General features: G+C 44.0%; 1 long non-coding RNA gene across 7 annotated transcripts; it reads left to right on the top strand.

Annotated features, from left to right (window-relative positions):
- Positions 1-129: 129 nt before the first annotated feature.
- LOC128134804 (uncharacterized) lies at positions 130-15,540 on the top strand. 7 transcript variants are annotated; one of them, XR_008232829.1, is made up of 3 exons: positions 130-233; positions 4,600-7,774; positions 11,443-15,540. It is a non-coding gene; the product is annotated as an uncharacterized LOC128134804 (long non-coding RNA). The 7 variants fall into 7 exon arrangements; XR_008232832.1 differs by lacking the exon at positions 130-233 and having other exon boundaries at positions 342-4,689; positions 6,251-7,774; XR_008232833.1 differs by lacking the exon at positions 130-233 and having other exon boundaries at positions 342-6,348; positions 7,038-7,774.
- Positions 15,541-17,136: the final 1,596 nt, after the last annotated feature.

Below are 17,136 nucleotides of genomic sequence, written 5' to 3'. Positions count from 1 at the left end.
AGTCGCTGCCGGAAAGCCCTTTACTCTCGCCGGTCCGTCCGCAGGTGCCGCCCGGGCGGAGCGCGGAGCTCCCGGACCGGGGTTCCGCCCCCCCCAATCGCCAATGGCGGGTCCGCGGCCTCCCGCCCGGCCGGGAGGGCCTGCCTTTCCCCCCCCCACCTCCCTCACCACCCCGCAGCGCTGAGGCCGAGGCTTTTCCACCGTGAACCTGGGACTCCAGCCCTTCGTTATGGGTATTGCTTATCCCCTGTCTCCTTCCAGGGTCGCCTCCGGCCGAGCTGCTGGGTGGGGTTTGCTGAAGGGGGCAGGGAGGGCCGGGAAGGGGTAGAGGGGGAAGAAGGGGGTAGGGGGTGCAGCTTGGCTTCACCAGACACCTGCAGTTGAGGCTAATTTTTACCCTCAGAATCAAGACACAGAAATTTGGCGGTTCCTATGCGGCTGAGCTGGGCGGGCTGTGTCTGTGGGTTGTTTTGGGGGAGCCTTCTGTGATTACCAATTTGACCCCCAAGCAGGGTCTCTGACGAGCTTGGAAGACTTCCCATTTGCAGTGGTCATTATTTTATGTGCACATTGCTGATGACACTGACCTAAGTTCTGTTCTCTTCTTTGATGTCCCCGCGTGAAAGTTGAAGATGGGCAAACTGCATGTGACAGGACTGTCTGCAACGCGTGACTATGAGGAACAGTGGGTGAATTCCTGTAGAAGGAGAAAAAGAGGCATTTCTGCAGAATCCCTTTCAAAGCCATGATCAGGGGAAATCTGATTTCTCCATTTTTAAACGAGCTCTGTACAGTGATGCTCACAGACCGCAGCAGTGGTAGGGAAGCATTTCAGCTTGTCAGTGATGAAATGGGGCCTGAATGCGCTACAGGTTCTGGGGCTTTAAATCTCCTACTTGAGGTAATGGCACTGATAAGGGGCAATAGAGTGTTACCAGGCTGTAGCACAACTCTGACCAGGCCTTTGGAAACCGGAGGTCCCAGGTGATCCCAAAGTCCCAATGGACTCAGTGGTGTAAGGAGCTTTTTTTGCCCTGAGGAAGAAAAGGGTGCACGGCTTCATCCCAGCACAGGGAGGTTTTCCACCTATTTGTTACGGTGTGTGTGAGCAGAAGATACATTTATAGAGGCAGTCAGAAATACTTTAGCGTTATCCAGAGACAAAGGCAGTTAATCCGAGATGTCTTTCCCTGTGAACAGCAGCAAAATAAAGGATAGCTTTTTATGACAGCTATTTGAAAGACAGTTTTATCATAAGTTTTTATGACAACAGTGTTCTGCTCCTCTCTTCTATTATGGAAAATACACTGAAGCTGGGAATTCATTTCAGTAAGTTTGCCATTAGTGAGGGATCGGTATTTCAGGAAAAAGGAGAAAAGAATTCAAGATCTTCCTAAAAAATCACATTCCAAAACGTCGGATTGTAATGCACTTTTCTGGCTTCGGGACCAATGCGAAATGAAAGGAAAGAATCGATAATTTTATTTACACAATGATATTGAAAAACAAAAAACCGAAGAAGGTAATTTATGGCATGGCAACCTTACTGGAAGCCATTGTTAGTTCAGTCTTCTGAAAATCAGAGCTGAAAAAAGCCATTTCAGACCATCTTCCCCAACAAAGTCGGGCAGGATGAGCTGTAGCCTAATGCATTCTCCTTCTTCAACAGCAGTTGCCTGAGAGCTCCATCTGAGCTCCATCCAATCTCCTGTGGTCATTTACCTACTATCTGCTAGCCTTTTTATTTTAACAGGGAGTAGTCTGTCACCAAACTGGCACGTGCTGGCAAAGTTGATTGAAACCAAGTGCCCTGCAGTGACTGTATGACTAGCGAGTCATATAGCAAAGGGTTAGGCTGGAGTTGCAATTGGAGAAGGAAATTCATTGAACTAAGGCTTGACTTTGGGATTCTAATTTCTTAGGTTAACCTAGTGTAATTAGCAACAAATTCACCTTTGATTTAAACCTGCTGATTCACACATTGCAGGTTGGATGGCAGTTAGGTGACTGACTTAGGTGGACATGCCTTTGTTCTCAGAAACATTAGAGGGGAATCTCTCCTGAATCTAGGACTTTTGTTTTGGAGACCATACAGGCCCGACTGGTAAATGTTGATATAGTCTTCCAAAACTACGCCTGTTGTTTTTATTAGCACTCAATGTCTCCTCTTTTCTTTCTCACTGTGTCAGGCCAGAACTGCAAGGGGCTGGAATCCTTTTAGCATTTTAACACTTCCTTGACAAACATCCTGCTGTTCTATCGCTGCCCTCCTGAAGTGTAAGAGCTCGTTTTTGAGGGGAGAAAAACATCTCCAAACTCAAGGAACTATTTGCACTTGTGTTGGGTGACATCTGCTTTACTGCAAGCATCACTGAATGCAGATCTACAGCCTTTTAACCCTATTCTCTAGGGCAACAATTTTGTGCTCTAGTTCTTCCAGGCTCTCATTTGTCACCTTTTTTCAGGGAGTATAAGATGTAGCTTCTCTCTTAAGAAAAGCTTTGGTTGCTTACCCTACACGCAAAGATATGTGCAGAAATCCCCACAGGGTAACAAAAACCTTCCCCAGGGAAAACATCCTTGAACTAGTTTAACTGAAAGCTCCCAATTTCACAGTGCCTTTGGCTGGAAAATTTAAATGTTCAAAGGGCTGTGGCATGATTAAAGATTTTCTTGTCTCAGCCTCTGATGCAAGAGTGCAGACTCTCCTCCTCCCCTCACTGCTTGCATAGATTGGGTTTATAGGAGTGATTGAAAACAGACTAGAGCGTTAGAGGAAGAAACAGAGACCTATGGTGGAAAACAGAGAAAGAAGGGCTTCTTGGGGCTTTTCCATTCTTTGCCCCTGCAGCTCTGTGCAGATCATTCATCTGTGTCCCTTCCAGGCAGTGGACCCGAGAAGATGGTCTTGATTTTTGCACCAGTTATAGTTCTGGTTTGGAACTGGGCTCTGACTCGAGGACATCAAGCTCCTTTCGGAGAACTCTTGCTGGACACCTGGTCACTACTTCTCTCAGCTCTTCTCTCTGGGAGAATTTTGCTCTAGGTTCAGTTCACTGCACTCACAGGTTTTTGCACCACCTGAGTCTGTTTTTTTTAATTTAGTTTCTATGAGGTTTCATTCCAGTTGTTTATAATGACTGTCTTCTCCAGACCCTGCACTGCAGCATTTCCAAGCTCAGTATGAAAACAGTGTAGACTCGGTGAGACTGCATTTCTGATGTATCATCCTGCTGCAAATCCCTGATCTTTGCAGCTAACCCAAAAGCTGGGGAAGAGGGAGCAATATCCTCTCTTCCTGCAGCTAAAGATCCTCAAACAAACACCACAACCATTTTAACCGAGTTGAATGCCTCCAGGGGAGATAGTGATGTTTTGTCACACACAGAAATAGGGACATGGCAAAGCTGAGGTACCATTTCCATTGCTTTAATTGCTGAGTGGGCAGCTCAGGCCGGGTGTATAGAAATATCTCCTACCTGCAGCTTCACTGACCTCAGGATATCCAACCCCGTCTTTCCCTGCTGCCTTCCATCATTGTTTTAGAATGGTAAAAGCAGGTGAGGTCTGAGGGCTGGGCCCCTGAGAGCTGTAAGGCAGCAGGCACATATGCAGAGAAGTGTCTAGCTTATCCCTCTTCTGCTTTTTGGTGGGTTAGGAAAGAGTTAAATGACAACAGAGGGAGAGGCTGTGCTATTGTTCAGGCATCCCTGGGTCCAGGGTGGCTGATCTCTATTCCCGGATCTGCCTCTGGCTTCCTGCATGACCTTGGACCGGTCACTTACCTTTTCTTTTCCTTAGCTCCCAGATTATAACATGGAAATCATTCTCTTCCTGTGGTGCCTCGTTCCCTGCGGGTTTCAGGGTGGCTGAGATTCTCTGGTGGGCGATGATGGGAGGAAGAGAACACGTTTCCACTGGAGAAATATTTACACAGAGGGTGGCAATTTTTGGACGTGTTCTTGTTCACTCAGATACAGCGCGGGCTGTGCATATGGTGATATTTGGTTTTTTTAGTAGGCAAACCTGTGGTGAAAGTCAAATTCCATTTGTCGTTGATGCAGCTGCCCGAGAGCAATGCCAGCTGCAGTGATCCTTTTCTTCACTAGATGGTGCTTTTGATCAAAGATTTGAATAACGGCAGTTCCTTTCTGCACAGAATTTCCTAATTTTTCTTCCCTAGTCTCCATTCCTTCCCCTCTTCTTTCTGTGCTTCAACACTACGGGGGACACTCAGTAATGCTGGATATTGAGCAAGGCTAATCTGGTGGTAATACAGGCTCCAAGCCACCCGCACCCACCAGCCAGCTTGTCTTCTGGGCTTTGGTTTTTGAAGTGTGTATCAGTGCTGCTGGGCTGTGGCAGAGAATTGAATTCTTTCCGTGTTTTCTATTCCCATAAGGAAAAGGCTTCAAAGAGCAGGTCCCCTCCCCCTCTCTGCTGGTGAAGGGCATTTAGGGAAGCTGGGAAAAAAAATCCAGCTCTGACAGATGCATTTATTTAACAAACCACTGCCTTTCCCTACCTTAGCAGAAGATTGGTTGGTTTTTTTTTTTTTAAAAAGGGAATTGCTGCTTTTATATCCGTCTTTGTATTCAGGAGATGGTTACCTAGCCAAGGTCATTGCTGCTGCATGCCAGTATCAAGCAGAGAGCCAGCCTCCTCTTCCTTGAACGAGCACTGATCTCGGTAAGACTTCCCCAGGTAAAGAACGGGAACAGGCTTGAATCTGCCAATGCAAGGTCCCAAGCCGCTGCTGGGTAGAAAAAGCCACAAGAACAGCCTTCCTTTTTATAAAGGCAGCAGAGGAGATGAATGAAATTGTAATCAAACATTTCCTGTGCAGTCACGCACAGGGATCGGGTTATGAGCTCGTACAGTGTGAGGCACAGCAGGGTGTGTGGTGGTGTGCTGTCATCATCCGTGACAGCGTGTGCAGGGCAAATGGGGCTGCCTGCCCCCAGCACCCCAACCTGGCACACACACAGACGATAACCGTCCTGTGCTGGGCCCCTTCCGAGTCTGACCCGAGGCTCTCGCCCCTCTGGCACTCGTCGGCAGCGATGGTGCTTGTTCACATTCGTGCGCTCGCAGGGCTACCTGCAGCCCGCTGTGCCCGTGCCTTCGTGCCAGGCTGCCTCGCACGCTGCAAACGTGCATCCGGACACTCCCATCGGGGAGGCTGCGAGGTTACATCACGTACAGCTCCCTCCCCATGGAATTTTACAAACGTTAATGAATGGGGCTGGATTGCTGCTATGACGCCAATCAGCCATGCACAGATTTATAGTCTGAGGCCAAGAGAGATTATGCTTCTGCCTCTGGCACTGCACCAGTGGCAGCAATTTCATGTGTGTGTTGACAAGCCCGCAAGGCCGGTGCCCACAGCAGCCCTGTCCTCACGTGCTGGATGTTACGCTTATGGCAGTGACGTCCCCACAGCAGGGACACGAGCTATGCTAAACTGCAGTGTGACACAAAACTCCTCTCGGGACTGGGAGCTGACAGTGATTTCTTTGTCATTCCCCTGTTGTCATCTTCCCACTGCACATATATTTGTTCATCATCAGTAAGATATTGCTGATGACTAAACCCTGGGTCTGCATCACAGAGAAACTGTTTGAAGGAGCAGCCCAGAACTGCAGGGTTCAAACTCGTAGAAGATTGAGAAGTGGGGACAGTGCATTTCCTCACATCTATTAGATCTGGAGAGCAAGCCACTCTCCCAGTCCCTCCTGGCTGAGAGAGAATTGCATCACTAGTGCATGCAGATTTTTTTTTTCCTGAATTGTGTTTGTTTTATTGTTTTCCTCCGATGGAATTTGCCAGCATGTCCCAAATTATGTGGTTCTGAAATTTAAAAGCAACATACCTGTGTGGGGGAGAGAATGAGTGGTTTTCACTTTGCAATCTGGCTCTTCCCTCCCTCCTCCCTTTTCCCCACATCCCATGTGTTATGGAGCCAGCTGCTCCCGGAATAGTTTGGGAATGAAATGTCACCGTTTGAAACTGGTGAGTCACACTTTTTGAAAGGGGGGGGGGGGAACGGGGGGGGGAGAATATGAAATCTTGCGGTGTGGCAGAGCGTCTCCTGGTGAGTACAGAGAGATTTTTAAAACCACGGACTCCCTGTTGATGGAATCGAGGGGCTTTGAATAAAGGCTGCTGGGCGTGTCCATGTCGCTTTTTGCAGGAGGATCTCAAAACCCTCTGCAAACTTTAATTGTCTTCCTTAACATGCCCACTGCAGCTGGATCCTAGTGCCTCCTCCAGCAGGACTAGGTTGTATCTGTCTGACAACACACCTACAATGACTCTCTTAATTAAGTCTCCCCGCACTGCTGTGAGGTATGTAATTACAGTGAGACCTGACTTAAGCAACCACTCGAGGGACTAACAAAAAAAAAATTCTTTACCAGAGCAGGGAGGAACAGAATTCTACTGAATACATTTTGGGGGAAGTTTGTTAACCAAAGGGGGTTAATTATTCTGGTTTCTTCTCAGTGTATCCCAATATTAGGATGATGCCTTTAATATACTGTGTGTTAACATAATCAGGGGTTTTTTCTTTTTAAAAGGATACTTGAGATCTTTTGTCTTTTAACAGAGATTGCTATAAAAAAAGTGTCAATTAGTGCAAATGGTGGCAATGGTCTTGCGAAATGAACTATTGTTTATCAGAAGCTGAGTAGTTGTCCCTCCCTGCCCAACCCAGGTCCAGTGGTAAAAATATTTAGTCAAAGGGCAACATTCTGGATTCCTGCTCCAGGGTATTATAACCACCCATTTTCATGACTCTACATAGCAGCTCTGCCTAGTAGGTACTAGGAATCATGTATCTTGAACTAAAGTACCACAGTAGTTGCGATACTAATGGTATCTCCCAGAGAGCTCTGGCAGTTCCAGGCGGACTGATTTTCGATGTCGCTGCCCCAGCCTGCTGTCAGAGGTCTCTATCCAGTACTCGAGGTGGCAGGCCGGACTGTGCGTCACCATTCTCAGCCCAGTGTATTGATATAAACTGCCAGCTATTTCAGGTTGCATTACTACTCCAAGCGCTGAACTGTAGTGGCCATGGAGAAGATATGCCACCCATTTTGCAGCCTCTGCTTCAACAGTAATGCTCTCCAGCTGAAGGACAGGAAGAAGCTGGAAATAGTAATATCATAAATAGTCCCACTATGGGCTGGCAGCCCTCCTCTCGAGTCCCACCTTCAGTGGCATTCCAAATACATGCTGTGAGTAAAACTCCCAAATTGCAAGCCAAGCTATGCAGCTAACTTGGTGGGGATTTTGCAAGCACAAGCCCTAGGGGGGGTTGATGCCATCTCTGTCTATTATATTTGGAAGACTGAGCTAGTAGCAAGATTTTATGAAGTGTGCTTTTATATCTCAAATTTTAGACAGTGTTTACTAGAAACCCACATATTCTGTCGTCACAGGATTTGACAAAAATAATCTCTGGCTGCAGAAATTTGCTGCAGAGTCTAAGATTTTGTTGTTTAAGACAAAATAAAACAAACCCTGTACTTCACGGCCTCAGAGACAACCTTGAGAAGTCAAATCTGGGTGCCATTCCACATGCCTTTTCCTCAGCAGCAAAGCCTGCCTATCTGCCTCACTCTTTTCTCTTTTTTTTTTTTTTTCCCTTTTTTCTTTAACTCAGACTATTTCAGTGATTTGGCTTACACTGCAGGTCTGCAAAGAGTTGAACCAGCAACACTGCAGGAGCTGTAAGTTGCAGCAGCAACACAGGACTGAGCCAAGGAACCAGGTAAGAAAAGGGTACCCCCACAGGTCCCTGCTATGCCATCAAGTTTGAACTTTCAGATATTCTGAACCAGTAACTCTAAGAGATGTGAATGCCAGTGGACCATCAGTTCTGAAGCATAATGACAGTATTTTCGCTCTTGATACTGTCTTCTTAGCCTCTGTTTCTTCTAGGATAGGTGTCTGCCTGGCGTGTTTACCTCCCCAGATCCCTAATGGGGATTCCCTTTAGCTTGCAGTTTCCTGCAGATAACTCCCAAGACAATGCTGGGCATGATCAGTACAAATACTCCCTATTGACAAATAGCTTATTTCTTAGAATGAGGTTAGTGTCATTTCAAACTGAGTAACAAAAGATGAATTTACTGAGTATACAACTCATTGAAGTACTGAATTCAGTAAGCATTTGAAATTTCAAAGATAGGTGATGATTTCTTTAAAACTTAATGGATTTTTGCCCAAATCAAAGGATTTTGCCTCATCAGCTACAGTGGGATTTCCCAGGGTGCCTGAGACCACACATCCGCAGCCTCTTAGACCTTGGCAAAACTGATACATAATGTGTGGAAGTCTTCCTAACATGAACAAGCATTTCAGTTCATTCTGAAAGGCCAAGGTTACTACTGATTTGTTTGGGGGGGGAAGAAAGGACAACCAAAATGACGTTGGACATTCATTAGCGAAGCATTGTCAGAACACAATAGAAGAACAGACAAAAGCCAGTCCAGATTCTGTGGTATTTCCTAAAGGGCTCCCTCTGGCACATGGCTGTTCCCTGCCAATCCTTTTGTATTGTTTTTGATAATGAATAGAAGCTGAACAGATGATTGTTGCATTGTCCACTAAGTGATTCATTTACATTAAATAGTGCTCCAAAAGTAGGCTTTGAGTGGACTTTTTTAGTCACTTCAGTTATTTATTTGTACAGTTTAATTACTGTCTTTTAACTCTCCACTGTACATAATTATTTCCTGATTGCTTCAGCTAAATTACAGGGGGTGTAACTCCTCTGAAGTCAGTGGTCCAACAAGCCCTGACATAAGAAGCAGCATCTCTGCATTTTCAAAGGTGCTTAATTTTGAATGGCCACCTCTAGAAAACTGCTCCTGATTTGGGAAGGTACTGAGGCTCTTAACCATCTGCAGGTCCCTAGTGTCCTTGGTCCCCATCTCTGAAGATTGGGCTATGAAGCACAAACTTTGCTGCAAAAGCCATCACAGTTCCATTGATTTCCTCATTAATCTCTCAACTCCTGCTGCATGTCTGCACCAAGGTTTATTAACTCAGGGCTTCCATTACAATTTCTGGCTTTTCTTACAGAGGTCAAAAGTTTTGTTTTGTTTTGTTTCATTTTGTTTTGCAGGGTGTGACAGATGTTACGTGCTTGAGGGCATATTGACAGTACTGCAGTTAGAAGAATTTCAGTGTAAGAAGCTATTTAGACCCAAATCCACATCCAGAACTGCAGGTCCACTGATCTGGATGTACTAATGGGTGGGAGAGAATGACACATACTGAAGGGCTTTTTGATGGTTGAAGAATCTAAGGAAATCCACACTCTAGGCCCTTCCATCTCCATTTCCATCTTTCCAGCTTGTCTGAGAAGTTGCATGACTTTGCATTTGTTGAATAGCTGTAGTTACATCTCAAAAGCCCTGGTTTCCTAGTTATTTTCTGTTCGCCATTCGATGTACCACAAAGAGAGGTTCAGTGTGGGCTTTTGCTTCTGCCTGTGTGAAAAAATTGAATCCAGGGGAAGGCAGCAAAATAGTGATGCAGAGCAGAGAAGGGAACAGTCCTAATAGTGTTGAGTTGTTCATGTAATATGGCATAGGTTTAAATCTCGCAGGGCAGAGCAAACCAGCCTTTGCAATTGTTTCTGACATTTTCTCAGTCCCTTCTCCTCCATCCACTTAGGAAAACTGAAATCACCAGTCCTGTGCCTAGATATAAAAGAAAGAAGTTTGTTTTGAAGAGTTTATATGCCTGTACCTGCCAATATGAGGCAGGAAAAAGATTGACTTTTTGCAAGCAGTCTCCTATCAACTCATAAGCCAAATGAACAGGGAGGACAAGTACGCTCAGTACCACTGTAGTCTTTCAACTGTGAAAGACATTGCACTACAGCTCTTTGCCATTCTCTACTGCTCTAGCTATGGAACCTGGGCAGAAGCTGCTGCATGGCCACCTAAGGTTTAGCCTTCTGTGTGTGTTACATTTCTGTTACCCTGTTTCAGAAACTGCCTTTGCCGGGTCTGTGATTAAAGCAAACTATCCATCCCTGATGATCTCCCTCAGCTTTAGCCCTCTTTTGGGTTATACGGCATCTTCACAAACCCACATAAAACTCAGCAGACACACAAATAAAACCAGCCCTCCCTCTGCATAAAACCACGAAGTATTGCTAGGGTTTTCCCCACTGCCTTCCACTTTAACCCTCCAGCATTGCTCTCCTTGTATTCTTGTTCTCCCAGGAGTCCACATTGCTCTGTGTTTAGTGGCAGGCGATGAAATCAAACCGTGCATTAGCAGCTCCATAATAGCTTTCTCAGTGGAACCCAGCTTCCTTCATTAATCCAGAAAATGAGAGTTGTTTTCGTACATTTGAGAAGCTAATTATTTAAGTGCTGGGAATTAAGGCTCATCAGATACTGGAGACTGATTTTGGTTTTGCTTCCCAGGGGATGGAACGAAATGGAGTAAGCTGGTTTTGCACAGGTGTGCAGTATGGTAACTCACCAGTACTTGGAGCAGGGAACAACAGTGTGCAGATCCTTGTCTACCTTAAGCATAAAAGCCCCTCTCTTTGTACATCTTCTTCCAGATATCATCTGATGATTCTTCCCATTCAAATAGATTTATTAAGTCATCACTGATCAAATAAATCTATAGCTTTATTTTCTTCTGCCATGGAAAGATGTACCCCACTTGTGGTTGACCTAGCCTGAATATTTTGCAATAAACCAAAAATGCCTTGTCTCAGCTGGGTTTTTAGAGAGGGAAACCAGCTCACATGAGTTGTCCTTCTATAATCAGCTATCCTTCAGCCTTACCTTTGATCACCATAGTCAGAGAGGTGTTTAGATAGAACAGCTGCTACCTAACCTAACAAGGGACCTTCCAGTGGCTTGGGAAACAGAAGATGAATTGGGTGAAAACCCCCCTCATCGGTGGGAAACCACAGATGAGGACAGATCTGTTGTTCTAAACAAAGTTTTTACAACAGAATGAATTTCAACAGTAGATGGGTGCTTTTGACATTCTTCCCAGAAAATGACAGAGAATCTGTTGATGCTATTGCCAATAACTATATGCTAAAGAATGGGGATTTGGTTCTGATGGTGTCACTGGACAGATCCAGTCTTCATTACAAGCAGCTTGCCAAGAACAAATTTTTCATTTTTATTGTGATAGCCAATGCCCTGTGTTGTCTTCAGAGACTAAGGGAGTGAACTTTTCTGTGTGTTCAGTTGAAGCCAGATGTTAAAGTATTGTCTGGATGTAATTGACTTGACAAATACCAGGAGTGACATTTTAGCTCCATTTGAATCAGTGGCAAAACTCCTGTTGAGTTCAGCTGGGGCCAAGATTTCAGCCTATGACAGTGCTGATGGGAAATCTAACAAATAAATAATCTTCAGAAAAATAAGTGTAGTCATTCTGTTTTTCTAGGACTCTTTTCAACCTATGGGACATGAATCCTTGGAATTCTGTGCACTACTTTGAAGAAGTCTGCAAAAGATCACAAAGACAAGGAAGCTTATTGTCAGTAGATTTAAATGAGCTGTACAGGGGTCCACAATTCCAAGGGTAAACTTCAGGAGTTGATTACAAAGTTCTAAGTCAGCTCGATCCATTGAAATCCACCTATCTTTGCACTCCTTGGACTAACAAGCATCCTTCTGGCAGGAAGGTTCTGTGCAGCTGAACTAACCCTTTGACATTGAGTATTGTGGATTCAAGAAGCTGCTCTGTCCCCTATACTAGGACTGAGCCATGTGGAAACCTCTGATCTGGCACCTGTCAGGTGCTCTTACCAATGGATTGGGCTGAAAACAAAAACTTTTAGAGAAGCTGGTGTAGCTGGCATTATACAACGAATTCAGTTTTGTAGCAAGGTCAGTACTTTGTCCCCGAGATAAATGAGCAGGTATACAGTGTTCTCCCTACAGACTGTGAGGTGTCTGAAGTATTTCAGATGAACTTTATTGGGAACTAAAGGCAATCAGCTTCAGGCAGAATCGTGCAACAGATTCTACCTATATCTCCAGAGCTTTAAGCCCAGCAGTCAGACATACAACCTGATGTGCTTTAAAGGCTTTGGATTAAGTAATGGTAGTACTACTGGGATGAAAGTTCATAATGCTTAGATGAAAAAAGGCTTGCGCTAGGAAATAAAAATCACTGAAGATTTAAAAATAGAGTAATTTTAAAATTTTAAAAGTGTTCTGTTTAGGATTTCAAAAATTTTTCTGTGTGGGTTTTGGTAAGCAGAGTTGTTTTGTAAGTTCTTTCCTGTTAGATTGTGGGAGAATTTGTCTTTTTTAGGGTGCCTGAAAAGCAGGAGAGGTACTGAGGAATCTTCATGTGGCTCCTGAATAGCCCCCTTCAAATCCACTTTTGGAGCCAGGGTCTTCAGCCTCTTGTAAGATCAAACTTAAGACAGCTTCACTTGTAGTCCAAGTTTATATGAGGAATCCTAGCTAAATCCTTGATGTTGCTTATACATCTGATCGAAGGGAAAGGTTCGTGTTTACCTGAGAACTCTATTGGACATTTTAACACGTATTATGTGGAAAAGCATGCCAAAGTGGTAAAGTAACAATTGATTCATGGCTATCTAGCGGAGTCTAGAAGTGCCACCTTGGGATGACATGGATTGAAGATACAGTTACTTTGCTTTTCCATGTGAAGAATGCTGCTTCTTCCCAGCTGAGCTATTGTGTAACATAGATGACTCTCTGGAGGAAGAGTTTGCTGCACATTTGCACTATGTTTTAGCTACTATCAACATTTATATTCCATTGGCATTTGAGGGTAAGCACTAATTAGCATAATAATCAATGCTTTAAAATTAAAAATTCCTCCAAGAGACACAGGAGGGATTGAAACTGTTTCCTTCCCCCAGAGGCAAATCCTTTCCCAAGCTATCTGCTGCACCAAAAGGTTTTATTCTAGAAACATTCCCAAGCTATGCCCAAGAGTAAATTAAACTACAGCAAACTTGTAAACTCTCGAGTGTGTGTGTGTGTGTAGCAAGCAGGCCCTGATTTGACAATTACTACATGACAAAATGTTGTCACTATTTTCCACTCCTATTTTGTTTTGACTGCTTCTCTGTGCCGCTGTGTCACCTTTACTGTGTGGGCTGGAACAATCAAGAAGTGTTTGTGGAGTCTGAAGTTTTTACACTACACAGGAAAGATTCTGGTGTCTTCACAAGCTAGAAAGCAAAGGGTTTAATGACATTGCCCTCTTCTAGAGCTTGCCTCAAGCTCCCCAAGTCAGGAGCTGGCCTAAAAAAATCTCAAGAGCCATTCTTTTCTACACTATTTTAGAGTGGATTTTTACTCTGGTTCCAGAATGATTCGTTGACAACAAAAACCTCAGACTAGATTTCCGGCTTAAAGAGACTCCTCTTTATGGAGAATAAGGTGCCAGCAAAACCTTGGGGGAACTTCAAGTTCGAAAGGTAACGTCCATACCTTGGAAATGTCCCCTAAGAGTCGATCTTTAAATTTCTACATTCCTGCCTTTGGGAGGTGACAATGGGCCTCGGCTCCCATTAATAGCAGGTGTGGTCAAAGACGGGTGTCCTAGGCGTGGGTTTGTTGTGTCTCAAAGAATCCTCACATCCTCAGCAGGTCTTCAAGTGGTGGGCCATGAAACCTCAGGGAGCAGGAATAGTTAAATGTTGTAATTGTTCTTGAACTGGCCAGAGAGAAAAATTAGTGGTTTTCCAAAGGAAATATTTCTTTCAGAGGGAAACACTAACAAATGCAGGTGTTTCTTAAAAGAAAACAATTATGTTTACAAACTCACAATTCTTGTTATTTCTGCATAAGACAAACACCACCAAACCCTACACTGAGTAAAGATGGGGACTCTGCAAGAAAGAGTGGCACAGAAATCTCCATGAAAATTTCAGAATCTGCAGGACATTGAACATATGTATTGTTTTCTTGGTATCCTATTTTTTCAGAGAGATGGACTTAAACTTCATTGGCAGAAATTCTATCTTTTATCTTTATCTCCTGTTTTGATGTGGTAGCCATGGAGAAAAGCCCAAGATTAGTAACAGTAGGTTGTTGCAGAATAAGAATAACTCTCTACTTGGATTTAGACTGTAGTAATACCCAGGGTTTTGTTTAACTGGAAGTACTCAGATTGCATAGAATAAATACTAGGTGCTGTTAGGACATTAATCACCCATCCCATTCACTTCTATCCACCTTGAACTAAACACCGGTAATCTTCTGTCTTTTCTGAGGGATGTTTAGGTGGCTTCCACAGGGTAGGGGTAGTGGGCTCTCTGTGCCTACTACTTTTGGAAACAATGGTTAGTTCTCTTGAAGGTCAATGTGTTTATGCTTTTGCCCTGCTACAGACATCAGGGCACCTGGACCCTTGGAATTTGGTTCCGTTTGGCTAATAATGAATGAAATGGGCCATATTCTGAAGCTGAGATGCCTCAGGCTCCACAAGAAAGCCAAATTAAAAAATACTACTTTAACGGCAGTGTCTAGCAATGAGTTTCGAGATTCCCTCTGGAAGCCCACAGTGAGAAACTTCAGAGAAAGGAAGGGGGTGGTGAATCTTTTCTCCGAGAACCTAAGAAGAGACAGAATGCCTTTGCCAGTGGCATGGGCTAAGAAAGCAGGACAATGGTAGGAACAAAGACACCACACCTTGCTCTTGTTTGCTACTGGCAAAGCAGGCTATGGGTGGGATTAGTAAATGTTTGACCATAAAGTTTTAGTTTCCCTAATTCAGCTGATATCCATGCTGTCTGGTACGTTACTTGATTTGCCTCTCCTCAGCATCTCAGCACGTAGCTTCAAGCACGTTTTGCAACTTTTCTTTAGAAAACTGTTTTGCATTTTACAGCAACATACAAACCAGAGCTCTTGCAGCATATTTAGGAAGAAAGGAATTTACACTGCTTTTGCTGGGATGACATTCTAGGATGACAGAGACACATAGTGACACATAGACATAATACCACATATTGTTAAGTTCTACCAGTCAATGTGCTTCTACAACGTAAATCTTGTTTCCAAATGATCACAGCTAATGTCCTGTTTTGATTCATGGTGATGGAAACTAGGTGCAGATGACTGGCTAATTTTAAGACTACAGAGAAAAGGCAGATTGTTGGAGACCAGGATCTGCTTGAAGACTGGCTTCTGAATTAAAACTAATTGGTAGCTTCCTTTGATGGCCCTTTTGCATCTGGATGAGAAAGATCCAAGAGAACTCATTTTTCTTACTTATTTCCCTCCTTCATTTTAGCAGGTGATGTCAGGATGCCATCATGACTTCTGTACTTTTTTTTTTGAGAAGATAAAATAGTTGTTTGATTAGTAAATGTAAAAGATCTGTATTTTCTGCTGGTTTTTCATTGCTAAAGATCTGGTAGATCTTAAGATCAAGGTTATTAAAAACAGCTTATGACATTTCTTAGGTCAGACACTCTTTTGAATATGTCTACTGTAGGTTTGGTGTTAGAATGATATTAAAAAGCATGTCTGATCATGGCATGTAAGAATTTTCTTGGGTATTGTCTTTGTGAAGAGATGACAAGTGTGCAGCATTTAGAGTACAATTCTTTTACAACTGAAGTCAATAAGGAATATTAACACTTACTGGAAGTAGAAGAGGATCATCACCGAATCCATGAGGCTGTTTCTTAACACTGGGAGTACCTTCTCACATCTGAAAAGGTTTCACTTTAGCTCAGTTATTACTATTTATTACAATACCTCATAACCCCCCCAATCCTCCCTGGACAAATGCAAAAAAAAAAAAGTCCCTGCTCCAAACAGCTTAGGAGCTAGAACAAATTAAGAGGGAGATTTTGAGAGCAGCAGAGTTCAGGGAAACAACCTACTAATCATCAGGTAGACATTGGTATTGATACGTAAGTAGTTTAGTGAGCCTCGGCTTCTTTGTGCACATTGCAAGCAAAGGGTTCTAATGAGGGGTTCAAAGGAAGGAAAGAGGAAGCCACGCAGGTATCATCAGGGAGCTTGTCCCAAGGAGAAAATATAGCTTAATTGGTTCATACTCTTTCGTATGTTTATAAAAGAGCCATTTAGACTGCAGAGAACGCCTGTCTTAGCAAGATGTCCAGCCGTTCCTTGATGTGGGAAATACTCAACACTGGGGTCATTAAACTGTACTCATTAGCATCAGGAAGGTGTCACGCGTGTGCTGGGATCTTCTCACACAGAAAGGACGAGGGCTTCGAAGTCCTGTTACGGCTCGTAGTCTCTCTGATGCATTAGGGTGAGTAGGTGGTGTCAGAGCTGTGGTTGGAAGCGTTACGCTGCAGAGTCATGGGTAAAGATGTCTCTGAGGGTGTCGGGTTAACACGTGAGAAGTATGTGCAGCACCAGTTCTTGTTACCTTTTCAAGACGAGGTGTAGGTTGCATGCTTGCTATGATGATTTAATAGGTCTAATGATTATGTAGGGTCAAAGAGAGGGTGTAGCTTCACTCCAGGTTTTGCACATAATCTTCTGAAACATTCAGTGCAGCTAGCAACCTCTACCAGCTTGTGTACACAGCGGGATAATTGGGCCCTTTCCTGTCTCTTGGCATCTTTTTTTTCTCCTGTGGGGCAATTCTGGTTTTATTGCTGGAGCCGTAATCCCCAAACTGCATGGAGGAGGGATTTCAGAGAGAGGCTAACAAGCAGTACGAGCCAGGCAGACTGAACAGTCCGTGTTACTGTTACAGGAGGTCTCCCATATGGCACACAGCTACGCTGGCAGGACAGCATGGCCTGCTGCTGCTTCGCAATCTGAGGGTATAAACTCAGGTCTTTTGCTAGCCATATATTCCCTAGTTGCTTTGCCACCAAACCGAATAATGAAAAAACGTCTCTTTACTACCCAGATACCCTGCTTTCTTTTAAAATGGCAGCACCTCTAAGGAAAACGGAAAGTGATTCTGTCCTCAGGTGACAGTTGCAATTGTTTCCTATTTCTGCAACTTGCAGCAGTAGGCCAGGGAACTGGAAAGGGCCTCATAAAAGTCTGCCAGGTAAAGACTTCAAGATTATAGCTCCTGAGAAAGAATGTAAATAGCATGTATTGAAAAATGGATTGATAAAATAATGCAGTGGTACTTCACCGCTACCTT

Source organism: Harpia harpyja, chromosome 21 (genome assembly GCF_026419915.1).
Source record: "Harpia harpyja isolate bHarHar1 chromosome 21, bHarHar1 primary haplotype, whole genome shotgun sequence".
NCBI lineage: Eukaryota > Metazoa > Chordata > Aves > Accipitriformes > Accipitridae > Harpia > Harpia harpyja.
Note: the sequence above shows the minus strand (reverse complement) of the source record. Positions and strands in the feature narration are given on the sequence as shown.